This window comes from Staurois parvus, unplaced genomic scaffold (assembly GCF_062004578.1).
Source record: "Staurois parvus isolate SC_StPar_1 unplaced genomic scaffold, SC_StPar_1.0 ptg001098l, whole genome shotgun sequence".
In the NCBI taxonomy this organism is placed as follows: Eukaryota; Metazoa; Chordata; class Amphibia; order Anura; family Ranidae; genus Staurois; species Staurois parvus.
In genome coordinates this window covers 1,106,164-1,112,163 of record NW_028318894.1, presented here as the reverse complement: position 1 = coordinate 1,112,163, position 6,000 = coordinate 1,106,164, and positions in this window count along the sequence as shown.

Sequence of the window (6,000 nt, the reverse complement as noted above, 5' to 3'; positions counted from 1 at the left end):
TTCAGTTCCTGCAGGAAGATGGATGACAGTCGCTGATCATTCCTCCTCTGAATTCAGTTCCCGCAGGAAGATGGATGGCAGTCACTGATCATACCTCCTCTGAATTCAGTTCCTGCAGGAAGATGGATGACTGTCGCTGAGCGTACCTCCTCTGAATTCAGTTCCCGCAGGAAGATGGATGACAATCGCTGATCATTCCTCCTCTGAATTCAGTTCCCGCAGGAAGATGGATGGCAGTCACTGATCATACCTCCTCTGAATTCAGTTCCTGCAGGAAGACGGATGACAATCGCTGATCGTACCTCCTCTGAATTCAGTTCCTGCAGGAAGATGGATGACAGTCGCTGATCATACCTCCTCTGAATTCATTTCCCGCAGGAAGATGGATGACAATCGCTGATCATTCCTCCTCTGAATTCAGTTCCCGCAGGAAGATGGATGACAGTCACTGATCGTACCTCCTCTGAATTCAGTTCCCGCAGGAAGATGGATGGCAGTCACTGATCGTACCTCCTCTGAATTCAGTTCCTGCAGGAAGACGGATGACAATCGCTGATCATTCCTCCTCTGAATTCAGTTCCTGCAGGAAGATGGATGACAATCGCTGATCATACCTCCTCTGAATTCAGTTCCTGCAGGAAGATGGATGACTGTCGCTGATCATACCTCCTCTGAATTCAGTTCCCGCAGGAAGATGGATGACGATCGCTGATCATACCTCCTCTGAATTCAGTTCCCGCAGGAAGATAGATGACAATCGCTGATCATACCTCCTCTGAATTCAGTTCCTGCAGGAAGATGGATGACTGTCGCTGATCATACCTCCTCTGAATTCAGTTCCTGCAGGAAGATGGATGACAGTCGCTGATCATATCTCCTCTGAATTCAGTTTCCGCAGGAAGATGGATGACTGTCGTTGATCGTACATCCTCTGAATTCAGTTCCCGCAGGAAGATAGATGACAATCGCTGATCATACCTCCTCTGAATTCAGTTCCTGCAGGAAGATGGATGACTGTCGCTGATCATACCTCCTCTGAATTCAGTTCCTGCAGGAAGATGGATGACAGTCGCTGATCATACCTCCTCTGAATTCAGTTCCCGCAGGAAGATGGATGACTGTCGTTGATCGTACCTCCTCTGAATTCAGTTCCCGCAGGAAGATGGATGACAGTCACTGATCATACCTCCTCTGAATTCAGTTCCCGCAGGAAGATGGATGACAATCGCTGATCATGACTCCTCTGAATTCAGTTCCTGCAGGAAGATGGATGACAATACTCTCTAGGAGGTGTTAGGAATGACGGGTCCGGGGCTTATTCCTTACATCAGCCAGGTGTCCATATTGCCATAAACCTCTACAGGAAACCTTCATGGGGGGTGTTGGGGTGATAAAACACATGGGAAATCTTATATACAGTCAATGTCCACTTAGAAAGTGCAGTTCCGGGAAGTTGCAGGAACTGAGACTGAGACTTCTATCAAAAGTTCACAATGATGGTAAAAATTATTGTAGGCCCAAAATATCTATCACACTAGTAACAAAAATACAATTCCAGTATCTATCCCGCCATTTGTAGATGTTATAACTTTCACATAAACAGATTCATTTACACGGATTGGGATTTTATTTTAGCGAAGACAAGGAGGAGAATACATTTTGGCCGAAATTTATGACAAAATTTGATTTTTCTTTTCTTTTTGCTGGACATGTTTAACCCCTTGCCCTCCAGAGGATTTGCCCCCTTAATGACCACGCCTCTTTTTGCTACTCGGTGCTGCACTAATTCAACTGATAATTGTGCGGTCATGCAATGCTGCACCCAAACGAAATTTACATCCTTTTTTTCACACAAATAGAAATTCAGTGGTATTTGATCACCTATGCAATTTTTTATTTTTGGTGCTATAAACGAAAAAAAGTTTTGCAAAAAAAGTTTCTAAAAAAATGACATTTTCTCATTTCTGTCATAAAAATATTAAAAAATACTAAAATATTCTGCTCCATGTTTTTGGTTAAAAATAATCCCAATAAGTGTATATTGATAGCTTTGTGTGATAGTTATAGCGTCTACAAACTATGGTATAGATACTGCAATTTACGCCATTTGTTTGCTGTACAGCGCTGCACTAGTTTAACTGACAATTGCACGGTCATGAAATATGATAAATAAATGAAATTTACGTCCTTTTTTTCACACAAATAGAGCTTTCTTTCAGTGGTATTTGATCACCTCTGCGCTTTTTATTTTCGGTGCTATCAACAAAAAAAAATTTGACTTTTTTTTTTAAAAAAACATTTTCTCATTTCTGTCATAAATAAATATAAAAAAAACAAAATTTCATCATAAATTTGGGCCAAAATGTATTCTGCTCCATGTTTTTGGTTAAAAATAATCCCAATAAGTGTATATTGATTGCTTTGTGTGAAAGTTATAGCGTCTACAAACTATGGTATAGATAATGGAATTTACAGCTTTCACTTTCTGACTGCCCATCACATTTCTTGAGGTGATAAAATACCAGGATAGTACAAACACCCCCAAATGACCCCTTTTTGGAAAGTAGACACCCTAAGCTATCTGCTGAGAGGCATATTGAGTCCATGGAAGATTTTGTTTTCCACAAGTTTTTGGAAAATTACATTTTTTTAAACCCAAAGTTGTCATTTAAATTGTATATTTCTCACACAAGCCATGGGTATATGTGGAATTACACCCCAAAATACATTCTGCTACTTCTACCGAGTATGGGGGTACCACATGTGTGAGATGTTTTGGGAGCCTAGCCACATACAGGAGCCTAAAATCCAATGACCACTTTGAAAGCCTGAAGGTGCGTAACTTCCTCATTACACTTCCTCACTACCTATCACAGTTTCGGAGGCCCTGAAATGCCAGGATAGCAGCAAACCCCCCAAATTACCCCTTTTTAGAAAGTAGACACCCCAAGGAATCTAAAAAAGAGGCATGGGGAGTATTTTGCAGATCTCATTTTTTCTCACAAGGTTTAAAATAAAATATTAAAAAAGAAAACATATGTTTTTGTTTTTTTTATTCATTTTCCAAAAACATGTGGCAACAAACGAGATCTGCAAAATACTTACCATGCTTCTTATCAAATTCCTTGGGGTGTCTACTTTCCAAAAAGGGGTCATTTGGGGGGTTAGGTGTTATCCTGGCATTTCAGGGTCTCCGAAACTGTGATAGGTAGTCAGGAAGTGTAATGAGGAAATAAAGCCCTTTAAAAGCCAGAAGGTGCTTATTGGATTTTGGGGTCCTGTACTTGGCTAGACTGACAAAATGTCTCACATGTGGTACCCCCATACTCGGGAGAAGTAGCAGAATGTATTTTGGGGAGTAATTCCACATATAACCATGGCATGTGTGAGCAATAAATCATTTAAGTGCAATTTTGTGTAAAAAAAAAAAAGTTTGTTTGTCAATCACCCTAGTGAATAAAATGGTGGGGGCTGCAATTTTTTATGTCACATAGTACTGAATTTTTTTATGTCACATTGTACTTGTGCAGCAATTTTTCAAACACAATTTTTTTTTTTAAATACAGTTTTTTTACTTTTAATGCATAAAAACACAATATATTGTACAATTATTTGGTAAAATATAAAAGATGATGATATGCTGAGTAAATAGATACCAAACATGACATGATTTAAAACTGCACATGCCCAGTGCAATGGCGACAAACTGCATACATTTTTAATATCCATAGGCAATGCTTTAAAAACCTTTACAAGCTACCATTTTAGATTTACAGAGGAGGTCTAATGTTAGAATTACTGCCCTTCATCTGACGTTCGTGGTGATACCTCACATTCATGGTGCAACCGCTGTTTACATACTGGCACAGGGTCAATGCTCGTGAACACAGGTGCACATGTGTGCGGGGGGAGGGGAAGAGGGTACTTTTTTTTGTAAGTTATTTTGATTTTTTTAATTATATTTACACTGTCCCTTTCATTTTTTTTTATCACTTTTAATGCTATCACAGGGAATGTAAATATCCCCTATAACCTCAATGGGCATTGTCATAGATTCTTTTTTGAGAAATCTGGGATCTATCAGACTCTGGATATCTCCTCTGCCCTTACATTATCTAATCTCACCAAAATCGGTGTGATCAGCTGCTTTCCCAATTTACAAATGGTGCTGTTTATATCCTGCAAAACTGAAGTAATGAAATGCTCATAGCTTCCGATTTTTTAGACTATAGAGATTATTGGCACCATTCTGGTCTCCAATCAGCTCTATGGTCAGCTGGCAGAAACACCGGCTGCATTCTCACGTTCCCACGATGGCACGGGACTGCCGTGGAAGGCAGCGGGGGAGGGGGGCATCATATCCTGCTGTTTGTTAAAGAAATGCTGCAGCTACTTAGCCACTAGGATTGCTTTTACATGAAAACCAATCGCTGGGTGAAAAAGTGATACCTGGATGAGGCCTGCAGCTGTAGGCATTTTCCTGGTATAACCATTCAAAGTACAGTGATGTACAAGTACGTCGCTGGTCCTTGTTGGGTATATATGATATGTTCTTTTTTTTTTGTATGTAGAGTGTGGGCTGAATAAAAAAAAGAAGAAATCTCTGGCAGAAAAAGTGTGTGGTATGCCCAGCATTAGAATATACCACCCTGAATCCACCCACTTCTAATGGTGGGCACACATTAGGTCACACGGTGCCACATGCCCCAATTCCAAGATTGTACAAATGTCTAAATAGTGGCACACTTGAATAAAAATTGTCCACGTATAAGTGGTACCCCATATGGAAAAAGGATGACACCAAGTCCCAAACTATCTTGCCACTGCTCCCCATGTAGTCTGGGCATCCGGGGGGCTCCACGTAACTATCTTTTCCCTCATAAATTCAAAACTTATAAGTATAGCCTGTTGTCCTCTCACAGGTCTTCTACATCTTGACCCCATATCTGGCACGCTTGCTGGGGAGAATTGTTTGAATGCAAGGCAGCCAGAAAAATGAATGAGAGACTCATCAACGCAGATGTTTTGCTGGGGAGTATAGACATCTGCAAATTTTTGGTTGAGGTGATTTATGAGGGGCCAAATTTTGTAGAGCCGGTCAAATTCAGAGTCACCCCGAGGATGACAGAGTGTATTGTCATTGAAATGCATAAAACACATTATACTCTCATATCTATGCCTGGCCATGGCAGCAGAGAACACGGCATATGATGAATCGGGTCTGTGGACCAATACAACTGCAATTCATTTCTTTTAGTAATGCCCATGTTGAGGGTTAGGACCAAAAAAAAATTTAATTCGGAAACCGTAATGGGTTTCCATGCGAATGGTCTGGCAAGGTTTGAATTTGGGTTGGCGGCGATAAATTGTTGTGCATATAAATTGCTTTGATCCACAATCAATGCATACAGATATTCCGTGAAAAACAGCTCCAAAAAATCAAGGGGAGGAGTTAAATTCGCTGTTTCCACCTGAATTCTGGGTTGGGCAGTAAAAGGGGGAAGTACAGGTGCTTCAGAATTTGTGGGCTGCCAATCGGGATTTGCAAGCACATCTGGAAGGATACTTGGGACTCTAGGTCTGTGTGTGAATTCCTGGTGGCTGCGGGACAATACTTGTGTTCGCCACCACACCAGCTTGTACTGCACTTATGAGACTCGCCACATCACCAAGTCATACTGCAGTGCTGGTATGTGAAAGACCAGGATGTACTAGGCTGCTGGTGCTCGCCAGTTCACCAAAAGGTAGCGTGGCACTAGTACTGGCACTCTGCTGCATATGAGAGTCATCACATTTTACCGGCAAGTGATAACAGAGATCAGGCCTGATTTTGCAAACACTGCGGTTTTGTGTACAATGTATCAGTGACGGTGACCTACTGACACTGCACTTGCTGGAGGAGGAGGGGTAAGCGTAGGGGCTAAATCCAGGTGCTGGCAGGTGCCGGGGCTGATCCCGCTAATGCTGCGTTTTTGGGGACACTATACTAATGTGAACGCT